Source organism: Procambarus clarkii, chromosome 54 (genome assembly GCF_040958095.1).
Source record: "Procambarus clarkii isolate CNS0578487 chromosome 54, FALCON_Pclarkii_2.0, whole genome shotgun sequence".
In the NCBI taxonomy this organism is placed as follows: domain Eukaryota; kingdom Metazoa; phylum Arthropoda; class Malacostraca; order Decapoda; family Cambaridae; genus Procambarus; species Procambarus clarkii.
In genome coordinates, this window is record NC_091203.1 from 2773857 (window position 1) to 2791539 (window position 17683).

The 17683-nt window shown below is 43.7% G+C and overlaps 1 protein-coding gene across 1 annotated transcript in view; it reads right to left on the reverse strand.

Moving 5' to 3' along the window:
- Window positions 1-17683, reverse strand: part of LOC138352581 (nicotinamide phosphoribosyltransferase-like) — a 151361-nt gene that overhangs the window by 58026 nt on the left and 75652 nt on the right. The window lies entirely within an intron of this gene.

Sequence of the window (17683 nt, forward strand, 5' to 3'; positions counted from 1 at the left end):
CTGTTACAGGCTGGTTCCTTGTGTGTGTGTGAAAAATAAATAAATAAAAATTAGTAGTTAGTAACAGTTGATTGATTGACAATTGAGAGACGGGCCGAAAGAGCAAAGCTATACCCCCCTGCAAGCACAAATAGGTGAATACAACTAGGTGAATACACAGTGACAGAGTGTGCGAATAATTTTGCTGACACATTTACATTTGATCAGGTAAAGATTTGATTACATTTGATCTACATCAACAGCAAAAGCAAATTTTGAGTCTAAGTCGAGCAATAGTAAGATTTAGTCAGCTAATTCTGTTGAACGATTCATAGTTATGTGAATCTTCTTGCATGATAATATGAGGAAAAATTGAATTTTTAGTGTAGATTTCAGTTTATCTCAGGTCTACAAGGCTTTCTTGACGTCCTTGGTGAGACAAATTTTTGTACTAAGGATACTTATGTAGGCAGTTCAAGATTATAGTCAACTTCCTTTTCAAGGGCAGAATCTCTGACTAATTACTGAGTAATAGCCCTCAGAAAGGGTATAGAGACCACTTCTGCCCACAGGATGGGTATGGGGTCTACTTCCGTCAGTGAGATGGGTATGTGGTCTACTAACACCCAGAGGATAGGTATGGGGTCTACCACCACTTCTGGGATGATTATAGGGTCCACTACCACCTACTGGATGGGTATGGGGTCCCCAACCCCCCATAGAATGGGTATGGGGTCCACTACCGACTATGGGATGGATATGGGGGTCCAGTACCGACTATGGGATGGATATGGGGTACACCACCGCCCATAGGAAGGGTATGGGGTCCACCACCGCCTATGGGATAGGTATGGAGTCCACTACCACTTATGGGATGAGTATGGGGTCCACCACTGCCTATGGGATAGGTATGGGGTCCACCACCGTCTATGGGATAGGAATGGGGTCCACCACCCCATACCCATAGGGAGCCGGTCGGCCGAGCGGACAGGACGCTGGACTTGTGATCCTGTGGTCCCGGGTTCGATCCCGGGCGCCGGTGAGAAACAATGGGCAGAGTTTCTTTCACCCTATGCCCCTGTTACCTAACAGTATAATAGGTACCTGGGTGTTAGTCAGCTGTCACGGACTGCTTCCTGGGGGTGAAGGCCTGGTTGCGGACCGGGCCGCGGGGACACTAAAAAGCCCCGAAAACATCTCAAGATAACCTCAAGATAACCACCGCCCATAGGATGGGTATGGAATTCACCACCGCCTATGGGATGGGTATGGGGTCCACTACTACTCATGGGATGGCTATGGGGGTCCACCACCGCCTATGGGATGGGATCCACTACCACCTATGGGAAGGGAATGGGACCCACCACCCTCTATGGGATGGGTATGGGGTCTACCACTGCCTATAGGATGGGTAAGGAGTCCACCACTGCCTATGGGATTAGTATGGGATCCACTACCACCTATGGGCTGGGAATAGGGTCCACCACCGCCTAGATAACAGGTCACTGGAAACAGTAGACCCAGCAAACACTTTTTTGTTTTCAAACAGTTTTATAAACATTTTCCATCTTTGATCACATTTAAAATTACGTTTTCCAGACGCTTTTGGAAAGATTGTAAAAACGAGTATAAACCTGAGGCCATGATGTTTACATAAAACGTTTTTTTTAATGTTATGATATAATATTTTATAACAATTTAAAACAAAATATTGTTTTAATTATTTAATTATTGCTAATTATTTAATTGTTGTCATTATTAGATACAGTATTATAATCACTATTAAATTGTGATGACAGAGAGGGAGAGAAAGAGAGCGAGGCAAAATTAAGAGAGCTGCAAGGGGTTACAAAGCCGTATATGAAGCACAAGTTCTCTCTCATCTAGAGTATGCACCCCTTTCCTAGATCGCCTGCCCACCGGCATTTATCAGCGTGTTGGACAAAGTGAAGAGATGGGCAAGAAGACTCATCTCTAATCTTAGTCAAGTCTGGTGGGAACAGTCGGAACATCAGAGCCTGCAACACCGTCGTGACGTTCTTGGTCTTACTGTTATATACAACATACTCAAAATTCCGCCCCTGGCCCAACTCCGTGGACTATTAGTAGTTGCCACCCATAGTACTTAGGCTCTTAACCTTCAATAGTCACATGCTGGAACTGCCTTTCTCAAGAACATCACTCCATGAGCGATCATTCTTTCCTAGGCTGACTCGCATCTGGAACTTGTTCGCTCAACAGGTTCATCAACGGGAGATCAGGTCAACTGATCACATGAAGGCACTGGCAAACAGTTTGCTACAGGCTCATCCTCTTCCTTATATGATTGTTACTTAATGTTTTTTAATGAATAAAGGCTATATCAACTGATGCATATAACAGGCTCGTGTAATAATTGAGCCTCTAGGCGTAGGTTTCAACTGAGCTGAGGTATGATTACAGCTCTTGTTTGCAGTTTTAAAAGGTTCCTTACGTGATACATCCTTAATGATAGTTCTCTATGTGATAGTTTCAAAGTACATTTTCATGAAATATATGAGTTTCTTGGAGCAGGCTTCAGCCGAGCAAAGGTAGGATAACAGGTCTTACTTGCAGTTTCACTAAGTACGTCATTTGACAGCACTTATGAACCCTAGTCTTAGTTTGAGAGAGAGAGAGAGAGAGAGAGAGAGAGAGAGAGAGAGAGAGAGAGAGAGAGAGAGAGAGAGAGAGAGAGAGAGAGAGAGAGAGAGAGAGAGAGAGAGAGAGAGAGAGAGAGAGAGAGAGAGAGAGAGAGAGAGAGAGAGAGAGAGAGAGAGAGAGAGAGAGAGAGAGAGAGAGAGAGAGAGAGAGAGAGAGAGAGAGAGAGAGAGAGAGAGAGAGAGAGAGAGAGAGAGAGAGAGAGAGAGAGTGAGAATGAGAGAGAGAGAGAGAGAGAGAGAGAGAGAGAGAGAGAGAGAGAGAGAGAGAGAGAGAGAGAGAGAGAGAGAGAGAGAGAGAGAGAGAGAGAGAGAGAGAGAGAGAGAGAGAGAGAGAGAGAGAGAGAGAGAGAGAGAGAGAGAGAGAGAGAGAGAGAGAGAGAGAATGAGAATGAGAGAGAGAGAGAGAGAGAGAGAATGAGAATGAGAGGGAGAGAGAGAGAGACAGACAGAGAGAGAGAGAGAATGAGAATGAGAATGAGAATGAGAATGAGAATGAAGGCAGAGAGAAGATAGTTGCAGAGAGAGACAGAAGGAGAAAGAAAGAGAGAGACAGGAGGAGAGAGAAAGAGAGAGAGACAGAGAGAGAGGAGGAAGGCAGAGAGGACACGTGCAGAGAAAAGGAGATACATATAGAGAGAAGGAGATCGAAGCAGGGAGAGAGAGACAGAGACAGAGAGAGGAGAGAGCAGGAGGAACAGAGAGAGAGGTGAGAGCAGGAGGAACAGAGAGAGAGAGGAGAGAGCAGGAGGAACAGAGAGAGAGAGGAGAGAGCAGGAAAGACAGAGACATAGAGGAGAGAGACAGAGACAGACAGGAGAGAGAGACAGAGACAGAGAGAGGAGAGAGAAGGAGGAACAGAGAGAGAGGTGAGAGCAGGAAAGACAGAGACATAGAGGAGAGAGAGAGAGACAGACAGGAGAGAGAGACAGAGACAGAGAGAGGAGAGAGACAGAAACAGAAATAGAAACACTAAGATAAGGACAGAGACATAGACAGAGAGATGAACAAAGACATGAGGTCCACTACCACCTACAGGATGGATCTGGGGTTTATTACCATGCACATGATGGTTATGGGGTTTATTACCATGCACATGATGGTTATGGGGTTTATTACTGCACACAGTATGGGTATGGGGTTCATTTTGACCCACAGGATGGGTATGAGGTCCAATGCCGCCGCCCATAGGATGGGTATGGAGTTCACAACCCCCCACAGGATGGGTATGGGGTCCACTACCCCCAACAGGATGGGTATGGCGTCGACTCTCACCCACATGATGGGTATGGGGTCCACCATTATCCACACGACGGGTATGGGGTCTACCAGCACTTACAGGACGGGTATGGAGTCCACCATCATCCTCAGGACGGGTATGGGATCCACCATCACTCACAAGACAGGTATAGGGTCCACCACCACTCACAGGATGGGTATTGGGTCCATCACCACCCACAGGACGGGAATGAGGTTCCACTACCACACACAGGACGGGTATGGGGTCCTCCACCACCACTAATAGGACAGGTATGGGGGCACAATGCCGCATACTGCATGGTATTGGCGAGGCTTTCTTTCCTCTTGTCGGCGCCAATACGGAGCGAGGGGGTATTCCAGTCACACCCGTGGCCGTGCGCCGTGTGGAGTTGAATACGACCATGGATTCTTCTGTCCCTCAGTCTTTAAACGACCGGCAATGTCCAGGGCACAATATCCTCCGGTGTAGCCTCTACAAAGACACCAACAACTCTCTCCTAAAGCCGCCATCCTTGCTAGCTCACTCAGCCGCTGCCAGGGAGATTCGTTCGTGGTGGTACTTGTAGAAGCTCAGAAGGAGGAATCTTCTTTTCAGCTTCAACCCTCAGGTAAACAGTTCAAGGGTGCAACAATGGCAAACTATATACCAAACACAGCAGTAAAATTGTCCACATTTACTAAAACAATTATTTACAAACCCACAAAATTCTGATGATATTGCAACACTCTTATCATCAGATCACTCATACGTTTTGGCAACACTCCTCAAAAATGTAAAACAATAACCAGCAACACTGCCCACTGCACATTAAAATTCTTCTTTCCATCCAACAATGCTTTCTATAATGATAATAATGACCTTGTGTATCAAACTAACTATAGTGACAGTATAAACACTTGAGTATACCTGTGAGTATATATATGTGAGTATACTCCCTCACGGATAATCAGTAGCCAAGCATAAGAGATTTTGGGAGGTCCTCATCCTCTTGATCCAGGTTGGTAATCTATCGTCCTCGTTGAATCACAATGGTATGGCTGACGGAAATGTCCCAAACTCTCCTCGTTTCCAGTTCACTTATTTAGTGGTTTACCGACGGCTCCCGTGTTGTCTGGTGAAGTTCCCGGAGTCCATTCAATCATGTTACTCTCAACCGGCAGATCGTCGAACAGGACTGCTTGTTTGTATCAGGTCGTCACAAATCCCAGGAGCGACTCTCAGGTCACCCAATTGCCTTCCCAGCCTGCACTCCTGGTCAACAGGTAGAGTCACGCATCTTGGTCTCTCTTCTCGCGGTTTTTAAAGGCTTCTTGGGCAGTTGCTCGAGATCTCCAATGTCTTCGACGATTCCGACAAGCTGGTCCCCACGTCCACATGCTAGACTGCTTCTTGCTGGGGAGACAAATAGTGCGTCCGGTCACTGCAGTTGCTGAGATTGTAGTCGCACCGCCTGTGACTCCCGCCCATGACGAGGGCACTGACGTCATGTCACGTCACGCGACGGCACATTATAATTGGTTGCGTTCCCTGCAGCCAGCCTGCATTAGGAAGCCGAGGTACTGGCAACCAAGTCTGCAGAAAGAGCAGCCAGTAATCAGCTTCCACCAGATGTATTAGCAGTGCAGGCAGGATTAGAGGAAGAAAGGTGGCATAGAATCCTTACTACATGTGCAGAAGTTTCTGACACTAATACCCCTTTCACACTGGATGAGCTCAATTGGACTAAGAAAAACTCCAAAGATACATCCCCTGGAGACGACAAAATAACCTATAAATGATTAGAAACCTCGGCCCAGAGGGAGACGCTGAATACCTAAGGTTAATTAATTTAGCCTGGACTTCTAAAACTAGACCTACAGCTTGGAATAGGGCAGACATAGTGCCGATCCTAAAACCCAAAGATCCCGCTAATTCAAAGCCGATCTCTCTTCAAAGCTGTGAAGGCAAGACGGCTGACAGAATGGCACTCAATAGGCTAGAGTGAAAAACGCCTGAACTGCACCATGATATGTATGCCTATAGAAGAGGGGTTGGCACAGTGAAATGTATTACAACACTGTTAGCCCACTTGAATGACAGACCAGGAATGCTGATATTCCTGGGCCTCGAGAAAGCCTTTGAACTGGCTAGCGCTCCAGCGATTCTCTGCTGCCTTATCGACAAAGTGGTCAAAGGTAACCTGCTCTCCTGGACCAAAAACTGTCTCATAAACAGAGAAGCAATAGTAAAATTTCATGGCACAGTCTCTGAATACAAAAGACAAAAATGGTACACCGCAAGGAGGCATTCTCAGCCCCCTTTTCTTCAACTGTTTGATAGAAAGAATACTGAGGCTGAAACTGCTACAACACTGCAGGCTGCTGAACTACGCGGACGACTTTGTCATCATCATAAAAGAAAGGGATGCAGCGTGCCTTGCACCCAAATGCTTAGACTGCATAAGTGACGAGGCAAAGCAGATTGGTATCAAACTCAACCCCACAAAGACAAAAGCCATTCCCATAAAAATAGTGAAGCACAACATCCAACTCACAGTATAGGGTCAACCAATTGAATGGGTAGACACATATCAGAAGCTAGGGATAATCCTGGACACACATAATTTTCAATGCTGAGGTCACTTACTTAAGAGAGAGAACTGCGGCCCCCGGACGGCAATCCTCAGGTCGCTAACCTCCCTCTCTGGAGGAGCTAATCTGCAAGTTCTTCGCACATACTATGTACAGGCAGTCAGATCAGTGGTCGACTATGCCGCATCTGCACTCACAAGCCTATTACAGCAACAGTGGAAAAAGCTTAAAGTTGCCCAAAACAATGCTATGAGACCTGCCCTGGGAGCTCCTATTAGGACCAGGTTTGAAACTCTAAGAATGGAAACCGGTTTGCCCTCCCTACAAGAAAGGATTTCGCAAAGAACAACTATAATTATCAGTAAGATAATTGTTTCCCCTGATTCAGTCCTGGTATGACAAGCCTTGGTGGTTGGACTTGGCCAACACAACGGAAACTCTTGGGCTGCCAGAACGGGAAAAGTTCTCAACAAACAACAATTAAAAAGCATGATCCTTGATAGAGGTGATCAACCACACCCAAACTACACATGTTCTCCACCGTGGGAGGAGCCTACCTTCAAATAGCAATAGAAGGTCTTCCAATGAAAAAGGCTGCCTATGATAAAAACAATCCTAAGGCGCATCATAGTGTAACGGTTCTATTGTTACGTAAAGTATGGTGACAAATAAACACAGACACTAAGATACTATATATATATTTGGTCGAATATACAGAAGTACACAGGTGATACTTTGGTGTGAGTTGAGCGCACTGAGCGTCGGTACAGTATCTCGCAAGTGTCTGCTCTAGACCACACTTGAAAGTAGACTCTGGTTAATGTTTGCTATCCTGCTGCTTATATGCCCGGGCAACTCCTCACCGTATTGCCCGGGCAACGCCTCACCTCATTCATCTCCAAAGGTTGACAGGAATATTAACAATGCATTTGGAGCGAGTATATTATTGGATAATCTACTCGCTACAGAACTCCCCCTCCCAGGGGATGAAAGGAAAAATACTTGATCAAGAAACTTAGCTGGTCAGTGAATTGTACGCCCTGCTCGCGTTACATAACCATCAAAGTTAACTTCCTCCTCTTCGCTGATGTCATCTAACTGGGGTCGTAGGGTGGGAGGTCGCACAGGATCGTCCGTCGTCGTAGGATCAGGTTGTGGTGCGGCTGGTAATTGGGGTCGAAAAGTGAACTGCGTAGTCGGCGGATGTGTCTCTGGATTTAGCAGTGTCGCAGACGTTGAGACGAAGCCTGGAGCAGAGCAGAGAGCTGAGTGAGGCCGGAGTCGTGGAGCTCTATGTGGGAGAGCGTGGCGGCTCGATTGAGATTTGTGAGTGTCTAAACTCGGGGAGCGAGAGCGTGGCGGCTCGATGCGGTCGTAGTCTGCTGTCTGCTCTGTGTCGAAGCTGTAGCGTCTTGGGTTGATTAGGACTGTACACGCCGAGTACTACATTGTTGACTGTGGAAATTGTAGTCTGGTACCAAAAAATGTAGGCAGTGTGTGGACAAGCTCGGTGTAGCAGGAGAGAAGAATGTGCATAATTGTTGCGTCCTTGGGTCGCTGGTGGAGCATTTAGATCCGGGGCGGATGGGCTCGGGCACCAGGACATTAGGAGGTAATGTAGGCACGTAGTTAGGACAACGAGGTAATCACTGCTAGAGCTGAATTGTCCTGGAGGCGACGAAGAGTCGGAAACGCAAGCTGTAAGTCCTGTACTGCGCAAAGTGCTTGAGTCGGCAGAGTATCAGAATGCAGTGAACGTGTAGATGAATCTGACGAAAGAGCAGCTTTCGTGGGCGCCCCTGTAGAACAAGCAGTGCCCTGGCAGCGACGGAGAGTCGGCAGGACAGGCTGTAGATCCCACATTATGTAGTTACTGATGAAGCTGCCAGATGAGTGAGTAGTGATCGTGGAGCAGCAAGCCGTAGTAGATGAAAATGCAGAGATGATCGCGATGAAAATCATAGCTGTGGCAAGGGTGTTGGCAACGTTCCACGACAGGTGGCTGCGGTCCACAGCAAGCAGCAGCAGTGGAGGTCCAGTGAGAGTCCATGTTGTAGTCCATCGTGGCTGGGTATCGTCGAAACTCTCTGGGGTCACCAATGTAACGGTTCTATCTCGCAAGTGTCTGCTCTAGACCACACTTGAAAGTAGACTCTGGTTAATGTTTGCTATCCTGCTGCTTATATGCCCGGGCAACTCCTCACCGTATTGCCCGGGCAACGCCTCACCTCATTCATCTCCAAAGGTTGACAGGAATATTAACAATGCATTTGGAGCGAGTATATTATTGGATAATCTACTCGCTACAATAGAAAAGCAAATGAGCAGCATTGCAGCAGCAGGAGCCACCCACATCTTCACAGACGGATCGGTGGACACAGAATATGAGAGTGCTGGCGCTGCTCTTTGCCCTGACAGCGAACAGGCATTTTGGAGATTGGGAGGACCAGTATCATCAACCCAAACTGAGTTGTTTATCATACAACAGGCTATTGCATATGTGATTGCACAAAACACTCAAAATGCAATCATACACAGTCTCAAGAGCTGCCTTCACATATTAGGACAAAAGAACTGGAAAGACAATGTGGGAATAATTACCACCATTTTGTATCTTGGAGCAGTAGCTAAAGGCAAAATACTCAACATAACTCTGAACTGGATCCCATCCCATGTTGGAATCCCATTAAATGAGAAAGCCAATGAAATTGCTAAATTGGCAACTCGTCATCCAGAGATACATAAAACAATCCAACCCAGTCTAGTGTACATAAAAAACACCATCACCACAACCTCTCACACCTCAACAAAGCATATCTACACCAGAGAGTAGTAGAAGGTTCCCCATCTGCAATATGGTATCTTCAGGCCACCAAGTTAGACAGGTTAAACATCCCAAAAGGAATCGACAGGGAAATAGCAGTTTGGTTATATAAACTACGTCTAGGTTACAGTCGATGCAACTGAGAGATTGGTGAACCCTGACAGAGTGAATGCATCTTCTGCCAAACAGTCACAGAAAAGTCACTACTACACTATTCCTGGAATGTGAAGCAACCAACGACCTTAGAAAAGCTTTAAGAGTCACTGAATCTTGCAGTAACCATCCAGAAGTCATCAACACTCTTCTGGTCAAAAAAGGTGTCCAGAAGCTGGACACCCTCATAAACACTGTCAAGCAGTATCCTCCCCCGCGATAGCAGCCTGACGATATAAATGCGACCACAGCACACAGGATACATTCATTAAAAATATAAAATAAAATCCTCCACTTACGGGCTATTCGTGCCCGTGCCACCTCCTGATTGGCTTAATTTTAGTCAATCATCAATCAATCAATCGGCGGAGAGCCAATCACAGTTCTAACCTTCCTGAGAACCCAGTGTCTCTGTTCCGGTTTAGCACTAGGCGGGAACCGCTTCCTCCTCCCTGGGTGTTTCAACCATCTTTCCTCAAAGGTTGGGCTTCTTACCCGCCTTCACACAACTTGTAACCAAAAATATTCTGGGTTCATTCCTGTCCGTAAATGTAAATAAATAAAACTTTGGGAATTCTGAACTATTTACAGGGTCTACGACTTGCTAAGACTCTGTATAAGCGGGAGAGGAGTGTATCTTGGCATTACACGTAACAGTTTTGGTCTGTCGGAAAATCCGACACCATTTAATAATATCATACAGACATAATATTGCTGCTGTATTGTATAAACAAGTTACCCATAGAAAATGTAATTTGTAGTGGAATTTCCGTCTATAGAAAATGGGATATCATTACCACATACTATTATAAATTCACCACCTATTATGGAGGGAATTATTCTTAAATACATTAGTCTTTGGACTTTACCATCATAAAAACATCTCATATAAATTAACTTAATTATCAGAATTAAAATAGAGTATATGTGACCCTTCTATCACTTACTGTCATCTGGACAATGTAGGCCAGTAGAGTCAGTGAGGAGGGGTGGTCAGCCATTGTTATTGTACTGAGACCAGAGGCTCACGGGAGCAATTCGGCTCCTGTTAATTCTCTTGGACGAAGTGTTATGGAAGATCAGAGTAGTGATCTGCCATCATCAACACGCTGTCATCAATTTCAAGGGAAGTGTCTTTCCGAAACCTGTTTATCTTTCATTTATGGCCATTAATGTCAGTAGGTATAGGGTGTATGCCGGTTAGAGCACGAGATCGCCTCATACTAAAGGTAATTAAGCCCAGGTCTTTATGGTTCCTTGTACAGTGTTTTCTCTGATATAGCTGTCATATATTAGGATTCTGGCTTTACAGCTAGCGCCCTTTTGACAGGTCAAGACGAGGAAGCAAGACTTTGTGCATCAGTTACTGGCTGTTGGAAACTGCCTGAAAATAGGATAATTTGGTGTCTACATCCTGGTTATACCTGGTGGACTAAGGCCTGCTGTACAATAAGATAAGGAACCTTCTCAATGTATAATATGTAGTCTAATACTGTAGTTTGATTGGCTGCATATATATAAATTTAATATAAACCCCCCTAATGTGTAGAGGATCGATTTGTGAGATTATGAGATTATTGCAGAAATACAGTCCACTTATCATCATACAATTGCTATCGAAGTATACAAATTAACGTAAATATAAATTCATATAAATTAAATAAATATAAATCTCACAGGTCGGTTCCCCCAATATTTGGACCTTCAGAACCGGAATATTTGGTCCTTTGAACCCATATTTGGTCATCTTAGTACCGGATGAACCAGTTAACCAGTGGATTCATTAAATATACTAGTGCAGTGTGATTTAAACAAAGGCCAGCAGTCAAAGATGGCGGCGTTGCCTCAAGCGAGTTCACGAGCCCGCTCAGTTCAGATCAGCCTCGTCAGCAGTTTCATGCACACCCACAGATTTGGTGGCGTGTTATTCTGTGAAATGACAGCGCTAATATTGAAGCCAGCCAAAATAGTGGCTGTGGTTTCGCGAAATTGTTCACGGATTTCGTGGTGTTAAATTTCGCGAGAGATTATCTACGAATTTTGTGGACTTTATTTCGCGAGGTCACTAATAATATTTAATACTTCTTGATAATATTAGAAGTTTTATAGAGGCTAATTAAGAGGCTATTATCAATAATTGTGTATATTATTTCTCCAAAATAGAGAATTATTTAATATAAATTGCACTAGTGTTCTCAATATAATATTTACTAATTGCCAACCCACAACAGGGTAGGATATTACCATTGACTAGTTGAACTATTTATTGTTCATCCTAGTCCCATTATTACCATAGTCAGTTGTACTATGTTGAACAACCTAGCACCATTAATGAATGGTCCAGACCCTTTTTTGGGTGTAATTTTTATCAACTCGAGTTGAGTTGTATATATAATAAATTACTTATGATCATTACACCTTTGAGTGATTAATTAGTGTCTATACCATCTTAGGGTGATATAGAAGAGCTAACCTAAATGTACTTCCATGACACTAGTTTATCACTCAAATCATTAGTGTGTATGATTGCATATATATAATGTGTATTAATTTTAAGTGCTAACCTCTAGTAGAGGTAGGATTATCGCCTAGTGAGTGCAGAATTATACCTAGGCTACCATTAGAGCTTGTTCAGCATTATGAGCAGCCCAAGTACAAGCCCCACAAGGCTTCACCAACTAGCCAGTATGGATAATGCATGGAGAATGAAAAGAACCCTTGCAGGTCTTAAAGGCCACTTAACAAGACAGATCAAGAAATGTGAAGACTTGTCACAACAATCTCAAGTTGATTATGCTGACCTGGAAAGCTATTATCAAGCAGCTGCAGGTAAATTTGAGCAAATCAAATGCCAAATAGCAACATATGTGGCTGAACTTGCCAACACCAATTTATCAGAAACAGAAATAGACGACATTATGGTTGATCTTGCGAATTATGAAGATCACACTCAGACCACGTTACAGCCTTATGTCAAATTAATTGCCCAGAACAAGGCAACAGCAACAACAACAACAGTTGCATCTAATACGAATCAAGCAGAAGCTCGACTCCCTCCAATTAATTTACCCACTTTCTCAGGAAAAGATGAGGAAGATTGGGACGAATTTTGGAACAAATTCGTTGACCTTGTAGACTCAAAACAATCTTTACCAAAGAGTAGTAAATTCTCTTATTTGCAAAGCCAATTATCAGGTGAGGCTAAAACAGTAGTATCCCATCTGAGATTAACTAATGACGGCTATGATCTGGCAGTAAAACTCCTCAAGGATAATTATGCTGATCCAGAAGTAAGAACATCACATTTAGTTCATGAGCTGTTGCATTTACCCCCACCGGAGGCTTCAGCTGATTCACTCCAAGTCTTCAAGCTGGAGGTAGAATCATTGATCAATGCCCTCAGCCTGACAGCAGATACAAACGGGGCTGAGTGGGTCTTGAAAATAATTGTCCAGGAGAAAATACCTAGGGACATATTGAGACAAATGAGTGCTCATTACAATAAAAGCATCTTATCCATGAATGAAATATCTGAAGGTTTAAAGTCAGTAGTTCATCAATTACGAACACATGACAAATTAAAACCACCAAGTAAACCCTCAGAAACCAATAATAGTAAACCACAGAGTACCAAAGGTACTCCAAATCAATCTAGACAATATAATTCAACACCAAAGTGGAACAGTAGCAGTGTGGGCGTATATGCAGTGGGACCCTCCAAGCCTATAGTTACTGTGTCACCCAAGAATATAACACCAAAGGGTACTGGAAGCTATGGAACATGTTTGTTCTGCAATGAGAAACATTCAATGTACCACTGCTCTAATTTTCCTGATAGTGACGCCCGTGTTGAGCGACTCAAAGATTTGCAACATTGCACGAGGTGCCTCAGGAAACATAACATCAAGGACTGTGAGACCCAATTACACACCTGTAATAGGTGTAACAAAGGTCAGCACCATGCAGCATTGTGCAGAGACACCAAAACAACGTCTCCAAACCCCAAGGTGGAAGATAGCATTCCCACCACAGTACAGTACTGCAAGGTGCAACAAACAAAGAGTGTCCAATCGGCAAAGTCTAAAGGTAATACGACTTTGCCTACTGCCCAAATTACCATCCTGAATAAGAGGGCCAAGGTCCATACCCGTGGGTTGTTTGACCAAGGGTCCCAGAGAACATATATCACTAAAAAGCTGGCAGATGAACTACAATTAAGGCCTGTAGCCCAGATGTCATTCAATATCTCAGGTTTTGTAACAGATACAGGACCTCAAGTCTACCAGGTGGTACAACCATCAGTACGTTTAGGCAGGTACGTCTGTCGAGTACAAGCCATTGTGGTGGACAAAATACCAGTAGACCTACAAGTTCAAGGTCTGAGTGCAACAGCCAAATTCCTGAGAAATAGAGGAATAAAATTGGTAGATAATATTAAGTCTGATCACCTCACCGACTTCGGTCTCCTTGTTAGGACAGACTATTGCCATCGATTCATCGGTAGCCCTACTAAATATCAGGGCATAACCATGTTAAAATCTGCAGGAGGTAAATTACTCTCAGGCCCAGTATCAAGCCTGGGGAGACCTATGACTGCAGATAAACAATACTAGTAGAAATCTAAATTTGTCAGCTGATTATATTTCTCCAGTAGCATTATACTAAGGAGATTACAGCTGACTATACCAACAGAGGTTGATGTTAGTATCATCATTTAAAGCTGAAGATGAGTTCATGAGGCCTCAGTGGCAAATCAGTGAACAGTAGCCTAACTAGCTACAAGTCACTGCGACCAATGTCACTGAACCCACTGCAGTCTCAGAACCATACTTTACTTTAATGATGAGCTATTCAATCTTCTGAATCAATTAACTAAATTAAACCCCAATAAATCTGATGACTGATTTGATACATTTATTATTTAATCAAGATGTATTCCATGGGCCTCAGTGTTTATATATCAGTGACCAGTTACCTGAACAAACTTCAAGTTATATCTAATGTCACTGATCTCACTGCAGTCCCTGAATCATACTTGACTGTAGTACTTGATCACATTCAGTCTTCTGGGTTAAATAATATGTAATTAGGCTTGAATTTTAGCCTTTCAAGAGTTAACAGGGAAATGAAATCGCATTAGACTTCTAACCCCTGCAACTCTAGTACGGGACATCCGTCCTGTACGAACAGACGCACAAATGTGTGATTACTAACTACTAACATCAAATTAATCTAATAATTCGAAGGAGGAGTATCGGTGTTCGTCTGTTCTAAAGAGGACTTCGACCCGTGAGCAGCCCCCTGGGGAATTATGTCGGAAAATCCAACACCATTTAATAATATCATACAGACATAATATTGCTGCTGTATTGTATAAACAAGTTACCCATAGAAAATGTAATTTGTAGTGGAATTTCCGTCTATAGAAAACGGGATATCATTACCACATACTATTATAAATTCACCACCTATTATGGTGGGAATTATTCTTAAATACAATAGTCTTTGGACTTTACCATCATAAAAACATCTCATATAAATTAACTTAATTATCAGAATTAAAATAGAGTATATGTGACCCTTCTATCACTTACTGTCATCTGGACAATGTAGGCCAGAAGAGTCAGTGAGGAGGGGTGGTCAGCCATTGTTATTGTACTGAGACCAGAGGCTCACGGGAGCAATTCGGCTCCTGTTAATTCTCTTGGACGAAGTGTTATGGAAGATCAGAGTAGTGATCTGCCATCATCAACATGTTGTCATCAATTTCAAGGGAAGTGTCTTTCCGAAACCCGTTTATCTTTCATTTATGGCCATTAATGTCAGTAGGTATAGGGTGGGCCGGTTAGAGCACGAGATCGCCTCATACTAAAGGTAATTAAGCCCAGGTCTTTATGGTTCCTTGTACAGTGTTTTCTCTGATATAGCTGTCATATATTAGGATTCTGGCTTTACAGCTAGCGCCCTTTTGACAGGTCAAGATGAGGAAGCAAGACTTTGTGCATCAGTTACTGGATGTTGGAAACTGCCTCAAAATAGGATAATTTGGTGTCTACATCCTGGTTATACCTGGTGGACTAAGGCCTGCTGTACAATAAGATAAGGAACCTTCTCAATGTATAATATGTAGTCTAATACTGTAGTTTGATTGGCTGCATATATATAAATTTAATATAAAGCCCCCTAATGTGTAGAGGATCGATTTGTGAGATTATGAGATTATTGCAGAAATACAGTCCACTTATCATCAAACAAATTGCTATCGAAGTATATAAATTAACATAAATATAAATTCATATAAATTAAATAAATATAAATCTCACAGGTCGGTTCCCACATGGTCCACCACCGCCCACATGAGGAGTATGGTCCACCACTGCCCACAGGATGGGTATGGTCCACAACCGCCCACAGGATGGGTATGGGTTCACTACCTCCCACAGGATGGGTCTGGGGTCCACTACCGCCCACAGGATGGGGTATGGGATCCACTACAGCCCACAGGATGGGTATGGGGTCCACTACCGCCTACAGGATGGGTATGGGGTCCAATACCGCTAACAGGATGGGTATGGGGTCCACTACCGCCCACAAGATGGGTATGTGGTCCACTACCATCCACAGGATGGGTATGGGGTCCACTACCGCCCACAAGATGGGTATGTGGTCCACTACCGCCCACAGGATGGGTATGGGGTCCACTACCGCCCACAAGATGGGTATGTGGTCCACTACCGCCCACAGGATGGGTATGGGGTCCACTACCGCCCACAGGATGGGTATGGGGTCCACTACCGCCCACAGGATGGGTATGGGGTCCACTACAGCCCACATGATGGGTATGAGAATTCACAATAAGTGAACTAAACTAAGCTAAATTTAATATATCCAAACTTGAGTTGATTATTTTCGTATAAATTTGTTGTGCCATTGGATTCATTTCCCACTTATAATCGGGAATTCCGGGCTCGAATCCCGATTAGACATGATTGGACACGTTTCAGATCAGCACCTAATGTCTCTGTTCACCTGGTACTTAATAGGTATCCAGGAGTTAGGCAACTGTTGCGGGATTGCATCCTGGAGAGGGAATCTGTATTTCGACCTGGGGAGGGGGGGACCTCGATATAAGCCTATTGTTTACATATTCACAGGCTGCCTGTCCCGACTAAAAGAATTATGACTTGCAACATTTCTGCCACATTTAGTTACGGGTAGTCAATGTATGCTTCACATATCCACGTGAGAATCCCTTCAGAGAAGCTCAGCTCCTAGAGTCTCCAGGGTTATTACACGTGAATTGATCAATACATTCACAATATTCCTGTTGTCGAGAAGTTTCCTCTGTGTTGCCCCACAATCACTGAGGTGTTTCTAGGAAGAACATTATGCTGTCAATGAATCTAAATGATAGTGGTAATTTACCTCCAATCACATTCTCTTATACCTATAAGATAATTCAGTCACCAACCAGCAAAGTTTGTCATTTGAACTTGTGCATTCCTTTACTGTAACACGTTATTGGAAAGTCTTGATTGACACTTAAAGTGGTGTCAGTCCCATTTTTTTAGGGTATGTAGTGTAAATAAATACTATTGTTAACGAAATTCCTTGCTCTTAACACAAATCTTTGTAGTACCTTCTGAACTAAGCTCACTGATGTTCTTTACATTCAAGCCATATTTGCCTTATGCAAATAAATGCTGGAGTCGAGCCCACATTTGATGGAAGGTAAGGTAATTATGAAAATAAAGCTCTAAGCCAGCGTGACTATCAAGAAGTTCGAAAGGATATTAGGACAAGGATCTGGAATATTAAGATGGAGTGAAGGAATGGTGCCCAACCACTTGGACCATCCAAGACCGAACTTTGATCTGCAAGAATTGAGGCCGTCACTAAACCAGGCAGTCCAAGTGGTTGGGCAGTGATAGAAATTGGGGCTCAGGTTTATAGAAATTTCCATTTACGTTGATTCCTGAGTCACTAAAATGATTGCTGAACAATGTTGATCAATATGCTTGTAGCAAGACTTGCTCTTTAGTTGAGCCCGTCATAAAGAAGTACAAGACTTAACATCTAAAGCTGAAGTATAAGGATTGACATCTAAAGCTCGACGTACCATTGCTTTGTTATCAGCAGCAAGGAGTGGTCTGATCCCAATAAATTACATGTAGAGTTGTGGTAGCTACTTACAAGTGATATCTAAATTTTGGTTTGT